The sequence below is a fragment of the Choloepus didactylus genome, chromosome 6, assembly GCF_015220235.1.
Source record: "Choloepus didactylus isolate mChoDid1 chromosome 6, mChoDid1.pri, whole genome shotgun sequence".
Taxonomy (NCBI): Eukaryota; Metazoa; Chordata; class Mammalia; order Pilosa; family Megalonychidae; genus Choloepus; species Choloepus didactylus.
The window spans coordinates 30,152,143-30,174,900 of NC_051312.1; the positions used below are offsets into that span (position 1 = coordinate 30,152,143).

The window sequence follows — 22,758 nt, forward strand, 5'->3', positions numbered from 1 at the left end:
GTCTTACTTTTATTTATATTCCCAGGACTACAGACACTGCAGACACTCAATACATTTTAATGAATAAAAGATTGAATGACCATGTGGGATGGTTATTATGAAAAGAGTTGGAGGACAGTTTTCATTACATGCATCAAACTGGAGATACGAAACCTATTAGATGCTAAAAGATGGAAAGTCTTACAATTTCCTGGCTAAACTCAGACTCCCTGGAGTATCACTTCTCCCCAGAGTGCCTCCTGACCCTGAACAGTCTCCTCATGGCATTTTTCACCTCACCGTTCCTCAGCATGTAGATCAGAGGGTTCAGCAAGGGTGGCATCACAATGTTGAAGAGGATGACAAGTTTTTCAGCAGCCAGGGTGATGGAGGGATGGATGTATGTGAACACAGGAGGCACAAGGACCAAAAGGACAGCGATGATGTGTGAGCCACATGTAGACAGAGCCTTGCGCCAGCCCTCAGATGACTGGCTTCTCAGGTTCAGTAGGATGACCAGGTAGGAGATGATGAGGATAAGGAAGGAGACCAAAGAGATCATGCCACTGTTGGCCACCACAATGAGCCCCACCACATAGGTGTCCACACAGGCCAGCTTCAGCAGGGGGTGGATGTCACAGAAGAAATTGTCTATCACATTGGGCCCACAAAAGGGCAGCTGAAGCATGAGGAGTGTCTGCAGGATGGAATGCAGGAAACCAGCCACCCAGGAAGCTTCCACCAGTAGAGCACGTTTCCGCCAATCCATGATGGCTGCGTAGTGCAGGGGACTACAGATGGCCACAAAGTGATCATAGGCCATGGCCATGAGGAGGAAGATCTCTGTGCCACCAAAGAAGTGTGCAAAGAAGAGCTGGGCCATGCAGCCATTGAATGAGATGGCCTTGTGCTCCACCAAAGTGTCAGCGATCATTTTGGGTGTGGTAGATGGATAGTTCACGTCTGCAAAAGACAGATGGCTGAATAAGAAATACATGGAAGCACTCAGGGTTTTTGGCATTGATGGTGAAGATGACCAGAAGTTTCCCCAGGACAGTGAGCACATGGAAGAGGGAAAAGAGCACAAAGCATGCATTCTGCATCTCCCGGCTCCGGAAAAGGCCAAACAAAACAAACTCAGTTACGTTGTTCTTGGTGCCCATGGATTCTCTGTCCAGAGCACTGAGGAAGTGGTTGGCTTTGCAAGAATGCAAATTATATGATATAAAAAAGGTTCCCAAATCCAGGGACTCAAACACACTGTACTCAGGTCCCAGCTGTGCCATATATTAACTGTGATCTTTGACCCATCAATGAACTTTTCAGGACTTCAGTTTCTAAATTAAAAAAAGATAAGGATTCCTTTAAATTCCTCTGTGTCCCCATCACACCTGTCACACCAGGTACATTTCATCATGCTGCTTATTACATTGTTCTGTAATTGTTTATTTGACTGTCTACTCTCCCCACTATTGTGTGGTTGCTTGAAGGCAGGGCCCTGATTTCCAGTGCTGGACTAATGCTAGTTCAATGTCTGGTACACAGTATGCATTCAGTAAACGTTTGTAGGATACAGAATGAATGAAAACCTGTCCTGTCTACCTCAACATGTTCAAAACTGAACTTCAGTCTTCCCCCAAAACATATTCTTCTTGCAGGCTTCTATCTCAGCTGTTGGCATCTCTGACCTTAGGTTGCTCAGCCTAGAAATCTTGGAGTTATCCTTGATTCCTCTTTCTTGCACGTCTCTTTCTTGCATATCTAATCCACTAAGTAATCCTTTTGTCTTTACCTTCAAAATGTAGCCAGAACCTAAGCTATTGCTCACCCCCTCCACAGCTACCTCCCTGGCCTGAGCCACAGTCACCTCTCACTTACTTCCTAACCACTCTCCCTATTCACCTTTACTACACACCCCACCCTCAGTCTCTTCTCATCACAGCAGCTAGAGTGCTCTTTCCAAGCCCCGCAAGAGTTCCCCAATCCATTCAGTGTGAAAATCAGAGTCCTTACCACAACAACTGGGGTCCTACATTATCTGGTCCCCATTGACTCTCTAACCTCGTCTTCTCCAATCCCCCCTCCCTTGTTCACTGCTTCACAAGCACGCTGTCTCCTTTAATAGTCATCAAACACTGAAGCACCCCATAATGTTCATCTTTGCACCCCTTGTTCCTTCTGCCTGGAGTATTCTTCCCCTGGATATCTACTGGTTAATTCCCTCACCTCCTTAAAATTTTGTGCAAATACCATTTTCTCAATGAGGCTATTTTGTCTACCCTATTTAAAACTGCAAACACTCAGCACACCCTCAGTGCCCCTTACCCTGCTCTGGTTTCTCTCTTTTCCATAGCACAGATCACCTTTGGACATATTATAAAATTAACTTATTTATTACATTTATATGTCATTTTCTTTCTGCCCTACTAGAATACCAGATACACGAGTCAGTAATCATTATCGTTTTGTGCTCTGAGGCATCCCAAAAGCACAGAACACTGCCTAGTACATAGTAGGTGCTTGATTATTTCTTGAATACATAGATGAATGAATGATAGTTATGGAGGGTCAAAAATAATGACAACTAAATGTGTATAGGACTTTACAATTGCACATAATCTCATTACATTGAGCTATTATTCAATGAGCACCTAATATGTGCCAGATACTGGCTAAACTCCTTGCATGTAGTAGCTCAAATCCACAGGACTATTTTGGGAAATGCACACTGTTTATTCCCTCATTTTACATAGGCAAGACGTAAAACTCACAGAGTGATGTGCTCAAGTTCAAACTGTCAGGACTACCACCCATAACTCTTTCTGTTATACCACAGCAAAAATATAGTCTGCAGAAAGCATTTTGTTTTCAAGAAGAGTGAGGTTATATGCAAATGTTTGCCCTGGACCATGTATAAATCAGAACACACAGACCTCAGCCAGACCCCAGAAAATAATGAAAGTATGCTGAAAAAATGATTAAATAAATGAATAAACAAATGTCCTTAATGCTCAGTAACTTTGTGAATAAATTAACATAGGATAAATAATTTCTATTAAAATTAAAGATTGTTCAACTGCCCCTTATTTGCCCCGAACAATATCAAATGCCTTCCTCAACAAGACTGCTTTGAGGATAAAAATGTAGGAAAAAACATGAGATGTTGACATTAGGAAGTTGGGCTGCAGGCTTTTTCTTCTGGATACTCTGACCAATAAACTTGGAAAGCTATGGTAAGTTCTACTGAGTACATCAGCAATAACTGGAGGATGGAGGAGGGTTATGAGTGGTTAGTCATGAAGAGCACATTAGTAGAAAAGAGAGCAAAAGAAATGAATCCCCTAGGGCTGTGTTTGAGCAATTCTTGTATCATAACCATTTTGGTATTGTGGTTGATAAAAAATCAAATAACATTTGTTAATAAGACAGGAAGAAGAAAGTAAAGGGGATCCTGCATCTTATAGGTTATAAGGGTTCAGATAATCTCCAGGCCCTGCAACTCCAGGAAAATTAGGACTTTGAAAGGGTTCACAGAAGACAGAGTGGAAGAATAAATATGCCTGGGGCATAGACCCATGAGGATGGCACAAAGGTTGCACACAGAGGAACCAAGTTAAGGTGTAGCTGAAAGTCAGGAGAACAATAAGCAGTGGCAGTGCCAGAGGCAGGAACAAGGAAATAATTGACATCTACAGGGACATTTTCCCAGGCTTATTAAACATTTTCTCTCCCCTAGAAAGTCCCAGCAGAAAATCTATCATTTTAGAGAGAAATTCTCCTTCTATACTCTCCTAAGATACATGGATTCTGAAAATGGCCTATGGGATGGTTTATGTTCAGGACAGAGATCTGGGATAGTCCTAGACATAGTGACCAGACCCTGCCATTAAAGAAGAAATGCTATAACCAAAAACAATATAATCATTTTGTATACCCCCAAAAGACTTTGGTAACAGGTGAGTGACTTAAAAGTTATTTCATGAAATGGAAATCTTACCACATTTTGTTTTTGTTTGGTCTTACAGTACATGCAAAACATGCACATTATGGAAATTAAGGAAAATTATATTCAAACTAGCCTGAGAGATTATTCAGAGAGCAGAAGAGGACCACATAAGGTCCAGCTCATCTGGGCTTCATCCAGGAAAGTGGGGAGTATGTGATAGGCTTGCTCCCTGAGAACTGCCTTTTCCTTTTCTGTCACCTCTGCTCTTCTTATTAATTCCTCTCCCAGATGTCCCTCCTCACCCCCATTCTCACTATCTCTTCCACTAAGCTTCTAGCAATTACTTCCTCTGTCCCCACAATGCTGCATTAATTAGAAGCATGGCCAGAGAAGTGACTAGCTTGGAAAAGCCTCAATCCACATGTGAGCAAATGAGCTAAACTGCTGGACTCTGGACCAGAGTGCAATGATAGAATGTGGACAGTGAGATCATACAACAATTGTCCTTTTTATGTGGCTTATTTTACTCAGCATAATGCCCTCAATGTTCATCCATTTTGTTGCATGCATCACAGTTTTATTCCTTATTGCAGCTTTATAACATTCCATTGTATGTATATGCCATATTTTGTTTATCCATTCCTCAGTTGATGGGCACTTAGGTTGCTTCCATCTTTTGGCAATTGTTAATAATGCTCTATGAAAATTCATGTGCAAATATCAGTTTGAGTCCCTGCTTTCACTTCTTCTGGGCATATATCTAGTAGTGCAATTTCCAGGTCATATGGTAATTCTCTACTTAGCTTCCTGAGGAACTGACAAACTTTTCCTCAGTGGCTGCACCATATTACATCCCCACCAACAATGTTTGAACATACCTATTTCTATGCATCCTTAACAGAAATCATTGTCCATTTTTTTATTAGAGAAATTGTAGCTTTACAGAAAATCAAATAGCAAATCCAGAGTTCTCCTATACCCACCATTGTTGACACTGCAGTAGTGTGGTATCTTTTTTTATAATTGATAAAGATTTTTAAAATTGTATTATTAAGTATAGCCCATAGTTTATATTAGGTGTATTTTCTCCCATATACCACTCTATTATTAACACCTTGAATAAATGTGGTATATTTGTTATAATTCATGAAAGAACATTTATATATTTGCACTATAAACTATAGTCCATCTTTTACAATATGGGATTGTGTTGAATCTGTCAATTTTCATAGAATAGACTTCTTAACAATGTGTAGTCTTTGAATCCATGAACATAGAAAGTCCTTCCATTTATTTATGTCTTCTTTGATTTCTTTTTACAGTGCTTTGTAGTTTTCCATGTACAGGACCTTTACATCCTTGGTTAAATATATTCCTAGATATTTGATTCTTTTACTTGATATTGTAAATGGAATTTTTTTCTTGATTTCCTCATCCTGTTGTTCATTACTAGTGTAGAGAAGCACTATGAATTTTTGCATGTTAATCTAGTACCCTAGTATTTGCTGAGCTTGTTTATTAGCTCTAGCAGCTTGTTTTGTGTGATATTCTGTGTATAGGTTCGTCATCTGCAAATAGTGAAAGTGTTACCTATTCCTTTCCAATTTGTATGACTTTTATTTCTTATTCTTGCCTAATTGCTCTGGAAAGAACTTCTAGGACAATGTTGAACAACAGTGTTGATCGTGGGCATCCTTGTCTTGTTCCATGTCTTAGAGGGAAAGCTTTCAGTCTTTTACCATTGAGTATGATGGTAGCTATGGATTTCTCATATATGCCCTTTATCATATTGAGGAATTTTCCTTCTATTCGTCTTTCTAAGTGTTTTTATCAAGAAAGAAAGCTGTATTAGGTCAAATGCCTTTTCTATGTAAATCAAGATGATCATGTAAAAATTTTTCTCTTCATTTTGTTAATGTTGTGTTTACATTAATTGATATTCTTATGTTGAACCAACCTTACATATCTGGTATGAAACTCACTTAATCATGATGTATAAGCCTTTTAATGTTGTAGGATTCAATTTGCAAGTATTATGGTGAGGATTTTTGCATCTATATGCATAAGAGAAATGGTTCAGTAGTTTTCTTTTCTTTTAGTGTCTTTATTGGGCCTTGGTATTTGGGTGATGTTGGTTTCACAGAATGAGTTAGGTAGTGTTCCCTCCTCTTCAATATTTTGGAAGACTCTGAGCAATATTGATATTAATTATTCTTGGAATGTTTGGCAGAATTCACCTGTGAAGACATGTAGTCCTGGACTTAATTTGTCGGGAGGTTTTTGATGACACAGTTAATGTCTTAGCTTGTAATAGGTCTGTTGGGATCTTCTGTTTGTTCTAGAGTCCGTGTAGGTTTTTTATGTGTTTCTAGGACTTTGTCCATTTCATCTAGTTTTCTGATTTTAGTATTCCATGCAGAAGTCCTTTATATACCTGGTTAATTTTATTCCTAGATATACAATTCTTTTTTTGTTATTGTAAATGGAATTTTTTGTTGATATCTTTCTCAGATTGTTCATTACTAGTGTTCAGAAATTCTACTGAGTTTTGCATTTTGATCTTGTACCCAAGCACTTTGATAAATTCCTTAAAAGCTCTGGAAGTTTGTTGTGAACTTTTCAGGATTTTCTTTATAGAGCATCATTTCATCTGCAAATAGGGAAAGTTTTACTTCTGCCTTCCCAATTTGGATGCTTTTTATTTCATTTTCTGATTATTTGCCCTGGCTAGATCTTCCATTACAATGTTGAATAACAGTGGGGACAGTGGGCATCCTTATCTTGTCCATGATCTTAGAGAGAAAGGTTTCAGTCTTTCACCATTGAGTGTGATATTAGCTATGGGTTTTCCATATATGCCCTTTATCATATTTAGGAAGATAACTTCTATTTCTAGTTTTCTAAATGTTTTTATGAAGAATGGCTGCTGGATTTTGAAAACTCCTTTTGTGCATCAATTGAGATGATCATGTGGTCTTTTTCTTTCATATTATTTATGTGGTGTATGACATTATTTGATTTTCTTATGTTGAACACCCCCTTACATACCTGAAATAAATCCCACTTGATCATGGCATATGATTCTTCTAATGTGCTTTTATATCTGTTGGCTAGTATTTTGTTGAAGATTTTTTCATTTGTATTTATGACAGAAGTTAGTATGCAATTTTCTTTTTTGGTATCTTTATTTGGCTTTGGTATTAGGGTGATGTTGGCCTCATTGAATTAGTAGTGTTAAAAAGTGTTCCCTCACCTTTTAGTTTTTTGGAAGAGTTTGGGCAAGATTGGTGTTAACTATTCTTTGGATTATCTCTGAGTGAGAGGTCTGTCCATTGTCCCTTGGGGTCCAAGTGTAGACCCACCAGGGCAGGGGGGTGGGTACAAGGGAAGAAAACCCTCTACCCTTTGAGAAAGAGCAGGAAAGAGGTCTGGTCACACAATCCTATATAAATCCTATGTAAATATAACTAGAGGTCTTCTGATTCAGGGTTAGGGGCACTAAAATCTACCACATAAGACCCACAGAAGAAAAAAATCAGAGTATGACTGTCATAACAAACTATGATAACATATGGTAACATATATGCTTAGACGAGCTCATCAGTAGATTTGACACAGCAGGGAAAGAATCAGTTATCTCAAGACAGGTCAATACAAATTACCAACTCAAAAATATAAAGAAAAAGACTGGGGATAAAAGCTCCAAAACACAGTCTTCAGGAGATCTAGGAAACTATAAAGACATTTAGGGACCTTTAGGTCTTCAGAATCTAATGATCTCAGTGTAGAATGATAGAGTGAGAAGGGACATGGAAGATAATCTGCTTCAGTCATGTCATGTTATGGCTGTGGAACATCAAACACAGGAGAAGGGACTTGCCTAAAGTCCCTCAGCTGGCAGCCCTGCCTCAGACCAGACCTGTCTTTTTCTTCCTTTCAGTCTCCTACTCTCACTCTTACTCAGAATATTGGGATGAAAACTCTCCTAATGTCATATCTTTAGCTTCCCTCTCTCAGGGTGTAACTACTGGATGTTTGTAACTTATCCAACTTCTCTAATTGAGTTAATTGGAGCCCATTTTGAAATTTTTCCTTACTCACACTCTCTTGGCAAAGTTTCAAGGTAAGATGAAAGATTCCATGGGGAATTTGGTACCCTGATCACAGCATGTGGCTCAATTTATTTTAAATAGTTCAAGCATCTCAGTATGGACACACAGTCTTGATCTTATAGTGAGTGGGATTACTAAACTAAAAAGCAAGATCTACAAATCACACATTATTTGCTTCTGGTACATTTTTTTCTGTTTCTAAACATTAGATCCAAAGATTGGCATGGGACAGATTTCCCGAATCATTCCCTTTTTAATTTGTCCATTCCACCACAAGTTGTTCTTTCTAAACATCATAGATATCCGTCTAAACACCATGGAATTCTCTTGTGTGGAAGCAAGTCTTTCAGTGGTAATTGGCAATATCCATCAGAAAATCAGAATAACTAGAAATTAAGCTCAGTATCATGAAAACAACTCATTTGTGCATTAATGCATTTGAACTTCAGCCAATAACTGGCTGTGAGACTGAGAATTCACTTAAACTCTCTGGCTCTTTTTTGCTTCATCTGTAAATGGAGGAATGTTGATTAATTGATCTACAATTTTCCTTACAACTTTAAAGTTTCACTGAGTCAACTTGGTGGTTTAGTTCAGATGAAGTGTTGAACTCAGTGGAAAGCTTCAGTGCAGACAAAGTAGCCTGGTGGAAGAGTCTTATTCTACGAGAGCCCCCTGTACTCCAGGAGTCTCCCTTCATTTCTTCAGCCCAAGACGTCCCCCAGAGTGACAAGTCCTTACAACAAAGGGCAATGGCTTTGCTGAATGTGAGCAAAAGAGCCTCCAGGTTCAATTCCTTGGTCTAAGGCTGAATAGGGCCCAAACAATATTCCTGACCCAAAGGTAGGTAATTCCTCATCCAGAAGGGTGTTCCAGGCTGACTGAGTGTAAGTGGCTCCAAATCACTGTAATCTAGGGGAAGTCACTTTCCCTCTCTGAGCCTCAGTATCTGCCTCTGTGAAAGTGTAAAAGGAGAGGACTGGGCAGAATGGCTTCTACAGTATCTCTCATTACTCATGTTCTGGGATTCCATGCAGTACCATTTGGGTGTCCTGTGTGGGAAGAAGGAAGGAGTTCCTTGTGGTGTGAATTTAACCCCATAGCAATAGGTCTGCTCAGCTCTCATGATATTATTTTGTTCTTGTGAAAATTTTCCCATCGGGGATCTATGGTATTGTTTAAAATTTTACCCTGTTTGAGTTCACACCATCATTTACCCACCTAGTCTTTTACATGCTAACTTTAATCTATGCTCTTAGGATAAGGGATTTATTTGGGGTGGTCTTGGTGGGGAGAGGAGGTGGTTTGTTACTGTGTGTCTCCTGGGTAAGTGTGAAAGGGAATCAGATAGAAATGTAAAAAATACTAGGAAGTCTGAACAAATAATAGCCACCATTTATTGAGAGCTTCCTATTCTCTAAGCCATCTTGTTATGTATTTTACTTCACATACGTTCTTGCAACAACCATGTCTAATGTGATCTGTAACCCCTTCATAAAATATGAACCTGCATTCCAAAGGACTGCAGCTTGAGAGCTGAGAGTAGGTGCTGAGTGCAGTGCCCACCACCTTAAATACCACTTCAGGCTGTTCTCTGAGGGGCTGTGAGAGCTTGACCAGGTGCCTTGTTTCTTTTCCTCAGTACCCAAGAGCATTTTACACCTGGAACTGTCCTTCCACTAAGAGCAGGTCATTTGTCCCTCTGGAATTCATCCCCTCCTTCCTCTTATTATGATCCCATAAACCGTCTGATATAATTGTCTTAATTTCTACAACAGATGTTTTTTGAAAGCATCATCATGTAGTCCTATGTGGTAATGTTCTCAACATGAAGACTCAATATGATGTTTGTGAGTGTCTAAGAGATTTGGCATTCTATTGAGAGTTGGATAATTTCTGCCTAAGTATCCCTGGATGATAGAGAGAACAAATGATGTATGGTGTGGAATGTAATAATTATTATGATAGTGTATCATCTAGGTCTATGGAAAATCAACTATGAAGCAGAAACAATGCTTCAGTGCAAGGTTGTAGCTTGTGTGGCTATGACCCAGGGCAGTGAAATATTCACTTCTGAAATAATGATCTACACTGTTCATTGCTTTACATGGCTACAAGGAGCTTCATCAAGGTTACACGAGGGCCACACAGACTGAAAGGAAAATATAAACAGAGAGTTTTAAGGAATCCAGTTCTTATCAATCTATTGGTAATCATTTTATCATGAAGCAGGAGTATCTATATATCTGTATCTATATATTACATATCTATATATCTGTATATTATATATCTATATATATACCTATGTCTATATACATATATTGAGAACCTACTGTGAGAAGGTAAGACTTAGGTGTGTAGGGTGTCCAAGGAATAACAAACAGACTCTACTCATGAATACAAACAGATGACAGCAAACCATACTGAGGTATACAATTGGAAATAAGGTGTGATGATTTCTGTGTTTCCAAGTATAGGTGCTAGAAGAATTTCTTAGTTTTATATTCAATTCTGTTAATATTTATTGAGCACTACTGTGTGATTACAGAGATGAATAAAGTAGGTAAGGGAGACAGAGAAATACTAATTTTAATAAACATATTAAATATTCCATAGAAAATGTGTATTGCATGAAGGAGAATTGGCTGTGAGTGGAGTGATAGGTGATGTTTAACCTGAGAACTAAAGGAAGAATAAAAGCAAGGTGTGCACACCAAGTGGAGGGCAAAACATCAGCAAACGCATGGAGATGTGAGAGCAAGTTGGAAGACTGAGAAATAGTTCAAGTGGATGGAGTATAGGTTCAGGGGAGTGATGACAATTGAATCTGGAAAGATGAACAAGGGTTTTCATGCCATGCTAATGATACAAGACTTCATCTTGTAGGAAATGCAAATGTATGGCTGGATCAGATTTGCATTTTAGAAGTAAATAATAAACATACTTTATATTTATTAAGTGCTCATGATGAGCTGAACACTGTGTGCCTTATTGCACTGAACAGAATGATCACTTCATTTAATTTCCAGAGTTGAGTGCAGACCTAAATGGACGAGAGTTGAAGCCACAAAGGAAGGCTTCATAAGCAATGGGCATGAGTGAGTGGGCAGGATTTAGAGAGGATTCAGGGATGATGGGCACATCAGGTAATGTGAAAAATACAAGGGATGCTCTTTTGCTGGGAATGAACTTGTATTCATGAGTTTGGAAGGAGATCTCAATAGATTTGAGGTTATATTGTTCTTAGTGGGCATTAAGGTTGGTTTGAAGGGGCCTGGGCAAGTATTGTGGAGAATCTTAAAGGTCAGGTAGAGGACTTTAGGCGTGATTGCCAGGCAACAGGGAGACAGAGGTGATTTCTGAGTGATTCAAGCAGGGGGAAAGTGAGGGAGAATTTCTAACTCCAGTTGCAGAATAAATTGGGGGTTGAAGGCTGGCACACTGGGAGACAGATGGGGCATTTAAGACGCTGCAGTAATCCTCACAGGAGCTTACAGTCCTGCCTGAAGGTGAGGTTGCAGGAAGACAGAGGAAAGAACTAGTAAAATAGAAAGGAAGAGTGGCTTGTATTAATATGGGAAGCAGATGAGAGGCATGAGTTAGAGGTGACTAATATTTCAGGCTTAGGGTTGAGGAATGAGATAATGCTGTAGTTAGACCTTGTTGTGACAGGTGCAATGTCAGGTCATCCCTCCAGGAGATAATGACTCACTAACTGCAGCTCTAAGTCCTGGCTAAATCTCTGGGGTTGCGAAGAAAAGGGAAATATCTGTATGTCACACTCTCCTCTGTGTCTTGGTCTTTTATTTCCAGAGTGATGGGACCAAATCATTCCCATTAACTTGGGGTTTCCTGTAATACTCCTGTTTTCTATGGATAAAGCACAATAAATGAACCTGGATAAGTTTTTGCATTGGCCATTGGTCTTGATGTCATTTCTGTAAAGCACTGCAATGACTAACCACTTTCTCCCCTGGATGAGATGTGGTCACTTCCCCTCTTTTTCCTTTGGATAGACTTGGGTTTCAGCCCTGGCTCCACCACTCATGAGGTGTGTTCCTTTGAGAAAGTTACTTAATCTTTCAGCCTCAGTTTCCTCATCTATCAATTATCCACCTCAAAGTAGTAAAATTAAACATGGAGATGATTGTTTTATTCAGCACATAAAGATGCTGAATAAAAGACAGCAGCATGTGAGGTTGTGTGCTTGTTGGGATGACAATGAAAATGCTGATTATCAAGTAACCATTAAACCAAGTGTTAATTTCCTGCAGACTAGACTATTTCCCAGTCTTTTTAGGTTGTTTTTGATGCCCCCTAATTTCCCTTCATCTGATCCAATCAGCAAGCCCCATCTTGCTTCTTCTCTCCCAATAGGTTGCTCTTTGGTGTCCTTTTAATCTATTCAATCCACTTTCTTTTCCAGTTTCTATCAAGGCAAATTACTGAAGATTATCTCAGATTTTCATTTTGTACATCTTTTCAAGTTTTCACCATGATAGAAATTTGGGGGTATATAATCTATTTTCAGGTTGGAAGCACAAGTAGAAGAAGGAAAACTGAAGCATAAAACAGATTATTTAAAATAATTTTAAAAGAGGAGAAAATATTGAGGTATTATTTTATCTCATTTCACAAGTGTGCTCTTTAATAAATGTGGTATGTCCTCATCACCTAGACACAGGGCCAGAGCCTGATAAATCATTTGGTGAAGGAAATGAATTAAAAAATCCCTACCTGCTATTAGGTGTTTGCTGGTGGACAATAAACATTAACACAGAAACAAGGAAAACTGTGCATACCCATGCATTATGTTGAAACTGTTGTTTGATTGTGAGCTATACTCTGATCAACTTCTTTATGTCTGCTTCACTTTTGGGTGTCAAAATTTTCTCAAAATATTTGTAAAAGTTCATGAGGCCATGGAATTATGTAACATTATAGGGCCTGAGACCATATAGAAACTTAGATAGCTCAAGTAAAAAATATATAAAAGAGATTCTACAGAATTGAAGAAGTTTCTATAAGAATGACATTCTTAAGGGTTAAATGGAGGAAACCACAAATCAGGGGAAGTTCCCTTTTGAATATCTTAAGGCAAAAGCTTGATGAGAAAATATTGTGATTGAGAGAAATGTCAGCAATTAATGTGGATGATTTTTAGTGCTGAGATTTTTTTTTCAGTGTGGTGTACTTGAAATAATGAATGAGTTGGGATAAAATGATTTGGGTCTAATTTTGGGTCTGTTCCTTAAAGGGAGCTTCACTAATTCATAACATCCCAGAGCCTAATATTTCTTTATTATAACATTGAAACCGTGGAATTTTTGTGAGCTTTCTTGAATAGTATCTTGCAAAAAGCAAACTGTTGAGCACTGAATGAATTAACTTTTATGACAAAATAAACAAACAAATCAGTGAGATAATATGTTTGAAAGGTTTCTATAAACTTGCAATGCTGAACAAACATGAGGGATATGTGTTATGATTGGATCTTTTTCTGTCACAGGGAGCTTCTATGAATCATCATCGCCAAATGGAATCCATGGCCAGTAGAAATAATGTGACTGAGTTCATTTTTAGTGGCCTTTTCCAGGATCCAGGGGTGCAGAGGGTGTGCTTTGCAGTGTTTCTTCCTGTGAACCTGGCCACAGTGGTGGGCAATGGCCCCATCATCCTGACAGTCAGCATCAGCAAGAGTCTGCATTCCCCCAGGTACTTCTTCCTTAGCTACCTGTCCCTGGTGGAGATCAGTTACTCCTTTACTGTCTTCCCTAAATTCATCACAGACTTACTTGCAAAGGCCAAGTCCATCTCCCTGGAGGGCTGTCTGGCTCAGGTGTTCTTCTGTTTCCTTGGGGTCACTGAGATCCTTTTGCTGGTGGTGATGGCTTATGACTGCTATGTGGCCATCTGCAAGCCTCTTCATTATATGACCATTATGAGCTGTGAATTGTGCCATGTACTAGGTGCTGGTTCCTGGCTGGGGAGCTTTTTACAGTCCATGATTCAGATTCTCATCACCATCCAATTGCCCTTCTGTGGCCCCAATGTGATTGACCAATACTTCTGTGACCTCCAGCCATTATTCAAGCTTGCCTGCACCAACACCTTTGTTCAGGGGTCACTGTAATGGCCAACAGCTTAATTGCCCTGTGCTCCTTCTTCATCTTGGTGTCCTCCTATATCATCATCCTGGTCAACTTGAGGAACCATTCTGCAGAGGGGAGGTGCAAAGCCCTCTCCACCTGTGCCTCCCACATCACAGTGGTTATCTTGTTCTTTGGACCTGCCATCTTCCTCTACATCTGACCTTCTTCCACCTTCACTGAGGACAAACTGGTGGCCGTGTTCTACATGGTGATCACCCCCATGCTGAACCCCATCATCTACAGACTCAGAAATGCAGAAGTGAAAAACACCATGAGGAGGTTGTGGGGATGAAAGTGAACTCAGGGATATAGTGAACATTGGAAAGTGGTAAATCTAATATATGTGCAATTATTCTATCTCCTTAAATGGATTTTAATTTCAGTAGGATATTTAAAAACCCTCAGAAACAAATATAAGGAATTAATCTTACTTCTGTTGTGATTTTTCTTAACAACAAAAGACTCCCTGGTATCCTGGTGTAATGTTCCAAGGACTGAGTTTAGATGGTCTTGCTGGATCTTAGGAAACCTGATTCCACGCTATACACCAATATCATAGGATTGGGCACTATGATGGTTTAAACCATGTGCAAATGTGAAGGCAACATTTAGGCAAATGTGAAGGAGAACATTTTTGCAAATGTTTTTGTAGGCTAAAATTCCTCCTCCTCTGACCACATGTTCTTCCTTCCTTTTTTGTTCCTTCCATCCACCTTCTCTTTGTTCAACTCTCACTTGAAAACAATCAGTTTTTCATTAAAACAAAACATACCCACCAGTAGAATTACCTGGTGATATTTGTTGGAGGAGTGTCCAATATGTTTTTTTTGCTTCAAAGTGGGGAAGTGTGTCTCTAAAAATTGCATCCAGGGATTTTTATGTTCTTCTGTTTTGTTCTCAACATCTTCGCCATAGACCATCTGATCATGAATACTAGAAAAGTCCCTGGAAAATTTCAGCTTTTCTGACATTTTGGCCCAAAGATCAGTGCTTAAATCTCTCTGGGATCTCTCTCCATGTAAGCCATCCAGAAATAAGCTAATATTCCAAATAACAAATTTGGTCCAATTGAACATCATGGTGGTGTAGCTCTGGAATCTTTGTACTAGTAGCAGACAGACAGAGCAGTATTTCTCAGGTCTCTAGAAAGCAGTTAATAGGTTGCAAAAACTGGGCAAGTGCTGAATTAAGAGTTAGGCAAGTTTAAACAGTAGGAAAAATCTCATGGCAGCCTTTGGTTTATAACTCCACTTTTTACTTCTTGGAGGATCTAAAATGCAAATTCATGAAAAGTAATGAAAAATCAATGCTTTTGGACTCATAATGTATAAACATGTAATTTTTGACATTAACTCTCCTGTCAAAAGACTGAGTTTGAGTTTGGCAAATGGATAAAAAGCATGACCCAAGTATATGCTCATTATAAGAGACTCACCTTAAATTCAAAGATATAAGTAGATTGCAAGTGAAAGGATGCAAAAAATATTCCACACAAATAGTAATCAAAGAGAGGTGGGCTAACCATACTAATATCAGATTAAATAGTCTTGAATTCAGAAACCGTTAAGAGGGAGAAAGAAGATCACTGTTTACTGATAAATGGGTGAATTCAACAAGAAGATGATACAGGTATAAATACATATGCAACTGATAGAAAAGCCCAAAATATATGAAGCAAATATCAACCAATTTAATGGAGAAGTAGATAGTGCCAAATTAGTACTAGGAAAATTCAATACATCATTTTCAATAATGGATAGAACAACTAAACAGGAGATAAGTAAAAAAATAGAAGACTTGGATAATATGGTTAACCTACTAGAATTGCAGATATAAATTGATCTTTTCACCCCAAAATAGCAGAATACATATTTTTCTCTAGTGCACCTGGATCATTCTCCATTTGTTACATAACAAAAAAGTCTCAATAAATGTAAAAATATTGAAATCTTATAATAATATCTTTTCTGATCACAATAGAATGAAAGTGAAAGTCAATACCAGAAGGAGAACTGGAATATTCATATATATGTGGAAATTAAGCAATACACTATTAAACAAGAAATGCTTCAAAGAAGAAAACACAAGGGTAATTAGAAAATATCTTGAAATGAATGAAAATGAAAACATAATACATCAAAACTTAGGGGATGCAGCAAAGGTAGTGCTGAGAGGGGAATTTATAGCTCTAAATTCTTACATTACGAAAGAAGAAAGATCTTGAGACACTTTCAGGAAAGGTGGTGGAGTAGGGAGCTCAAGGACTCAGCCCTTCCACCCAAACAGCTCTTAAACATGGGAAACTGTCAAAATCAACTGTTTTGGGTTCTGGAAGTCAGAAGAACATTGTACAATATTCAGGGAGGAGTGGAAGAGGCTGATAAACCATGGTAAATAATTGTGAGTTGCCCTCTCTGTATGGCAGCTGCTGATGCCATCCCTGACTTTCACAAGCTGTTTTTGGACCTAGTCCTTACCTAGCTTTCAGGTGACAGAAAGAGACATAAATTTTTCTCTTCCCCAAGAACAGGGATGATCAGAGCTGATCACTGATCACGGCTTTTGTATAGTGAATTTGGATCACTGGGTCCCAGCTCTTAGCTGTTGTTTCAACCCCATCCCATAAAGGGGCATAGACAGTGGAGATTTAAAGACACAGTTCTTCTCCAGGGATGCAAGCAATAGTTAGCTGAAGGGCTTCATTTGCTGGGCAGGCCAGTAAAGCACAACTTGAGAGACCTGTCAAACAGAATTTTAGTGCTCTTCCTGATTCCTTCCCCAAGGCTCTTTAGAGGTAGCTGTACCCCCTTCATAGGTCCCTGGATATGTTTTTGCTGGGAAATAATGACTTGAAGAAGTTCTCTCTTGGGTGACCATCCTCCAAGAAGTTGCCCTCCAGGCAAAAGCAGCTAGAAAAATGAAAGGAGTGTAAAAAACTAAGGCAAAATAAAAACAAACAGAAGACATCAAGATATCTGGAGAGGGAGCAGAGGAAAGGAAACTTTCTCTCTGAAGTGAAACAATCGCACAGAAAGTGCAAATTGAAAAATTTTACCAAATATCCAAGGGAAAAATCAGATGAAGAGGAACTGAAAAAATCTGATCAATGAAACAACGGCTTCTCTGAAGTTCTAGAATAACACAGGCTAAGCATCAAAGAATAGCTTTATTATATGCCATCAATAAAACCCATAACAGAGAGAAACCAACCTTCTGAGAAAACTCCTCAAGACAATCAGATGCCCAGACAGCAGCAAAAATTACAAGCCATACTAAGAAACAGGAAGACATGGCTTAGTCAAGGGAACAAATGAAATCTTCAGAGGAGACACAGAATTTGGAACAACTAATCAAAGAAGTTCAATCAAATCTCCTCCTAAATTTAAGGAGGTGAAGGAAAATATGGCTAAAGAGATAAAGGATACTAATAGGATAATGTGTGTGCGTAAAGAACAATTTGAAAGTATAAGAGGAAACATAACAGAAATTATGGGGATGAAAGACACATTAGAAGAGATTAATTCTCTAGTGGTATACAACAGCAGATTTGAATAGGCAGAAGTAAGAGTCAGTGAACTAGAAGATAAGGAAATTGAAATCATACAGATAATAGAACAGATAAAGGAAGAAATGGAAAAAATTGAGCGGGGTCTCTGGAATTGAATGACAGAATGAGGTACAAAATCATACATGCCATGGACATCCCAAAAGGTGAAGAGAAGGGAAAGTGGGCAGAAAGAATATTTGAGGAAATGGTGACTGAAAAATTTCCAACTCTTAAAAAGACATAAACATACATACTATTGAACATAGAAACATACTATGCTTTGAAAATTTTTCCTTATAGGAGAGAGTGGGGTTTCTTTTAGAAAATACAGTTAATTATATGGACAAAAAACATTAAAACTCCTCTCCACTTATCACATTGATGTCCAAAACTTAAAATAATCCTATCCAACACTTGAATCAGGGCACATGTCAATTCAATTGTGAAACAAATGTGAACATTAAAGTGACCATCAACTCACATTTAAAAAATGAAAATTAAAAAAAATAAAACCTGGAAAAAGGCAGAATCTGTTTTCTAAAGTCCTAAGAAAGTTCTATCAATTAGGCCTTGTTTCCTGAAAACTTGAATGTTCTGACTAAAGGCAAGTTTTGGTGAGAATTAAATGTTTACACTGTTCCTTCCAAATCAGAATAAACATTAGCCTGTTAGGTGGCTTTTGGTCTTCTATATTCTTTATAATTAATTTTATTCAAATTTCATTTGACATGAACAATTCTTTCCTCTGAACTTCAGTCCTGGTGTGGTGTGTGTGTGTGTGGCAGTTGAGGCAAGCTACATTTTGTCATAATTTAAAGGCTCATTTTCATTTTTCCATAACAGGCAAAGTAAGAAAAATCAGAACACCACAATTCCATATTTACAGAAGTCTTTATCCATAGCGTTTTCCAGTTTTGCCTAGAAGCAGTTAACAGATTACCTCATAGTTACATCCAAAATGAGGTGGCATCAAAGTGCCTAGAGAAAGACACATTAAGAATGTACATTTCCCCAACCAGAGCCACTAGATTTTACTCAATTCACATGATTAAAAAAAAAGCCAAACACAAAGCTCCTTATAAAAAGGAGCAAAATGTATTCCAGAAGACTTAGACAAAGGTATGAGATGAATTTCCACATTAAATGCATCTTTTTCTTTGTGAGCTTTGAGAATTTCATCTTAAACACTGAATAGCTGAGTGTTTTACATTATATCTAGAGATCATGCAAAAGTATTTCGCTCTAACTCTTATGAAATTTCTACAAGTGTTTAAAAGTCAATTTAAAAAACCTGGAACTGTTCCTCTCCCCTCCATCACAGTTTTTGTAAGTTACTAAGAATCGTACCCATGAAATACACAGCACAAGGGGAAGAGAGAGGTAGATGATGCGGTCATTTTCTCATGGGGATTTCAGCCCAAATATTTCAGTGCATGAGACAAGGCTTTTGTTTGCCATAATTAATTGCAGAATAGAAAAACATTTTGGAGCTGAAAGCACATAAACATGAGAGTCACAGACTGCCAAAACCAAGAACATTAATTGTAAATTCCAAAAGAAATGCATCAGCTCTGTACCTTATGAAAATTATTCTCACAGATGTTGAATCCAAGATTATTCAATAGAAAATATTTATGTTTTACATTTAATATAAAAATTTTAGAAAATAAAAAAGGGCTTTGGTAATAGACAAGAAACTTCAGAGAATACATGATCCTAAGTATCATAGCTCCTCCTGTTCTATGCAAAGGCCAAAAGCAGTCATTTTCTCAGGGTACATCATGGTTATTAGGAGAAAACAAGACTAGTGAAGACTTAAGCAAGGTGGGCAAAGAAGTAAAAAATAATCCAAAAAGATATTCTGCTAAACACAATGCACACTGCCCAAGAAATTTATGGACATTAATCAAAGGCAGTGGTGAGTTTTCATCATGGATATTTACAGTGATGAGTTTAGGATCCTGATTACCAATACCAAGAGGAAGTCAGTTAAAAACAAGTTAGTATTGGGGGCTGGGTGAATGTGAGGGAAAAATTGCAAGGTAAAGATACAATAATTCTGTGTCCCCCATTCAATCCTTGATGTGTTCTTCTTACAATATCTCAATAAATTAAATATCAATTATTCATGGAACTTCAGTTTAGTATTAACACCTTTTACCTGTTTAATTTAGGGCTAGATGCTGAGTTGCTTTAATAAGACATTTGTTTACGGTTAGTCATAATCATCATCCATTTTTCATCTTTAGAGCTTAGGAAATTTTACTTCTTTTAAAGCCCTGGGGGCATACTTTAAAAAATTATTTTGAGACATGGGGTCTCTTCTCTCTAGATCAATATTTATCTAAGCATATCTGCAATGTTCTATTACAGGGAGAGGAAGAGTACTGAGCAAATTCTTGTCAACAATCAAATAGCTCCTTTTAACAACTGACATCCTTCCAGTTTGGGAGGAAGTGTTTCCAGGTAATTACCAATGAGCTCCAGGTGAGTAAGGTTTGATAGCTCACCCATGTGAGGGGACAAACTCTTCAGGATATTTTTCCGCAGAAGTAAACACTGAAGCTTTTTGCACTGAAACAGCTCATCAGGTAGCAGCTCAATGTTGTTTTTGGTCACAACAAAATACTGCAAATTACTTCAATACTGGATTTCTTCTGGAATGAAGGTCAGGTGGTTATAGCTTAGATCCAAATAATGCAGTTTGCTGCATTGGAAAAGCTGCAGGGGCAGATTCTAAATATCATTATGGTCCAAAGAGCTGCTCTAGGTTGTTAGATAATGCCCCAATTTGGGGCAGGAATATAAGCAACATTATTACACCACAACTTTAAGTAGGAAAGATTCTGGATTTGCTGAAAGCTAAAGATCTCTTCTATAGTTTTAAGGTTATTTTCTTTTAGGTTTAACACATGCAAATTGTTCAGGCTGAAAATGGAGTGTGGAATGTGTTCTAGGTCACAGCTGACTGGTTCTAGGCTTTTCAGATTGATCTTCCTTTTCAGGTTGTTCAACACAACCAGTTTTCTTCCCTCATTACCATGGGGCAACTTCTGCATGAAGGCAGGAGGTCTTTATCAACCTGTGTGATCCAGGAGAGGCTGCTCTTCAAGTAAAGGTTCTCAGGTTTTTGTCCTGAAAACCCACCATCTACATGGTGCTCAACTGCTCAGGCAGAACACAGCCTGACAGATAAAGTTCCTTGAGATTCTTCAGGTGAAATAACCAGCATGGGATTTTTCCAATTTCAGTACACTTCAGGCTTAGGATTTTAAAACTCTCCTCTAAGAAGGCAGTGCAGGATGGTCTACTACCAGAGAGGAATGTACACATGAAGCTCCTTGAGGTTGACCAGCTGGGAGATCGTGGAGGGCAGCTTGACCTCAGGGATATGCTCCAGGCTCAGCACTTCAATTTCAGTTAGCTCAAAGACATTGTACGGATGACCAATTAGCATAAAAGGATGCAGCTCTACCCATTCCTGGGAATTTTTCACATGCTTACTTTTCAGTTTCTCAACCATCCATTTGTTATTGAGGTTGATCAGTTTCAGTTTGCTCTCACTGACCTCTGACAGGAATATGGAGAAGCATTTGGAATAAAGAGGATCATTTAGGTCAGCTAAATGTAGGAGGAATGCAAAGTCATTCTTGACAGCAGGGTTATTACTGTAGTTGCTTTTTCCTCTTAGTGCTCCAAAGGAATATTGTTTCACAGAACTCCTCAGCATCCATCACAAGCTGTGGGAGAAGGTGAGATTATAAAGTATAACCAAAATGACAAAAATGAAACCAGGACCTTATATATTTCTGCCAAGGAGTAGACACACTGGTAGTGCCTATATCCTGTAAAACCCTGCACATCAACTGAATAGTCGATTTCGAGAATGATATAGCTTAACAAATATGGGACATAAGTTATGGTGAGGAAAAACAAAATAACTTTGACTATTATCTGCTTTATAATTATCTGACTTTATAAATGATGTCCTTCTACTCCACATGCTTGCAGAATCTTTTTACTTTTTCAAAGATGGCTTTCACTTGTTTTCCCTCCTTCTGGTCCAGGACACTGAAAGTGGAGCTTTCTATGCCAGCTGACTCCAAGCCTGGCTGTGAGTAGGGCAATGACTGCTTGCTAGAATCAATGCCACCTGAACACCCTGAGGATGAGAGCCAAACTTTGGACTTGGAGACTGTCTGTGTCCTTTCTGATTGCTCTGCCATGGTTTCTTACAGGGCACAAGTAGTCCCTGGAGAATCAAAGCTCTTGTGAAGAATGGCCACAAAATGCTCAAGCCTGGAACTGGTACTGGGGTTATGAAGCCAAAAATTGCTGCAGGCTGAAAAGATAAGTGTGTGCAAAAACACCAGGTAAGGGAAAAACTTAGCAAACCAGTGGAGCTGCTTCTCATAACAGACAGCATTGATGTAGAGTACTACTGCCAGTGGAGGTCATTCTGGATTCTGAGGGGGAGTGGAAGCAGTGTCCCGGGATCAAAGGACATGTTCACACTGGCTTTCAGGATGTCACAAGGCACAGCACAGTGATTGTTAACTAAACCTTACATGGAAGACAGCACAAAACCCTGCTCTGTGTAAGCTGGAGGTCTCCAGCCAGCACGGCCACCAGTAGCATGATCCTGGTAATGTAATACCAGAAGACATCCCACCACGGCTTTAGGATGACAAGATGACTGTCTGTTAAGCATTTTAGCTCTGTTAGTTTAATCATGGCTTTCACTTGTAGGAGTACAGAAATATAAAATTAAATATATAAAAATTAAATGTAAAAAAATAAAGAATCAAAGTAAGTGACTACACTTCAATCAGGAGGTCCACAACTTTTGAAATTTCTTAGACACACCATCTCTGTGTACATCTTCATTAAGCTTACAGTTTTGAAGCTGCAAAATATGTCCAAATTAAGGCATCATCAGGCCCTGAAGACCAGCTACCAGCGATCCTTGGCTCCTCTGCCACATGGTAAGGCACATGGCAGTGTCTGCTGGTCTCTTCCTTC

The 22,758-nt window shown here is 38.6% G+C and overlaps 3 pseudogenes; 1 reads left to right on the forward strand and 2 right to left on the reverse strand.

Annotated features, from left to right (window-relative positions):
* Window positions 1–217: 217 nt before the first annotated feature.
* On the reverse strand, window positions 218–1,142 carry LOC119535921 (annotated as a pseudogene).
* A 12,440-nt stretch (window positions 1,143–13,582) lies between these two features.
* LOC119537944 lies at window positions 13,583–14,481 on the forward strand (annotated as a pseudogene).
* A 5,588-nt stretch (window positions 14,482–20,069) lies between these two features.
* Window positions 20,070–22,470, reverse strand: LOC119536862 (annotated as a pseudogene).
* Window positions 22,471–22,758: the final 288 nt, after the last annotated feature.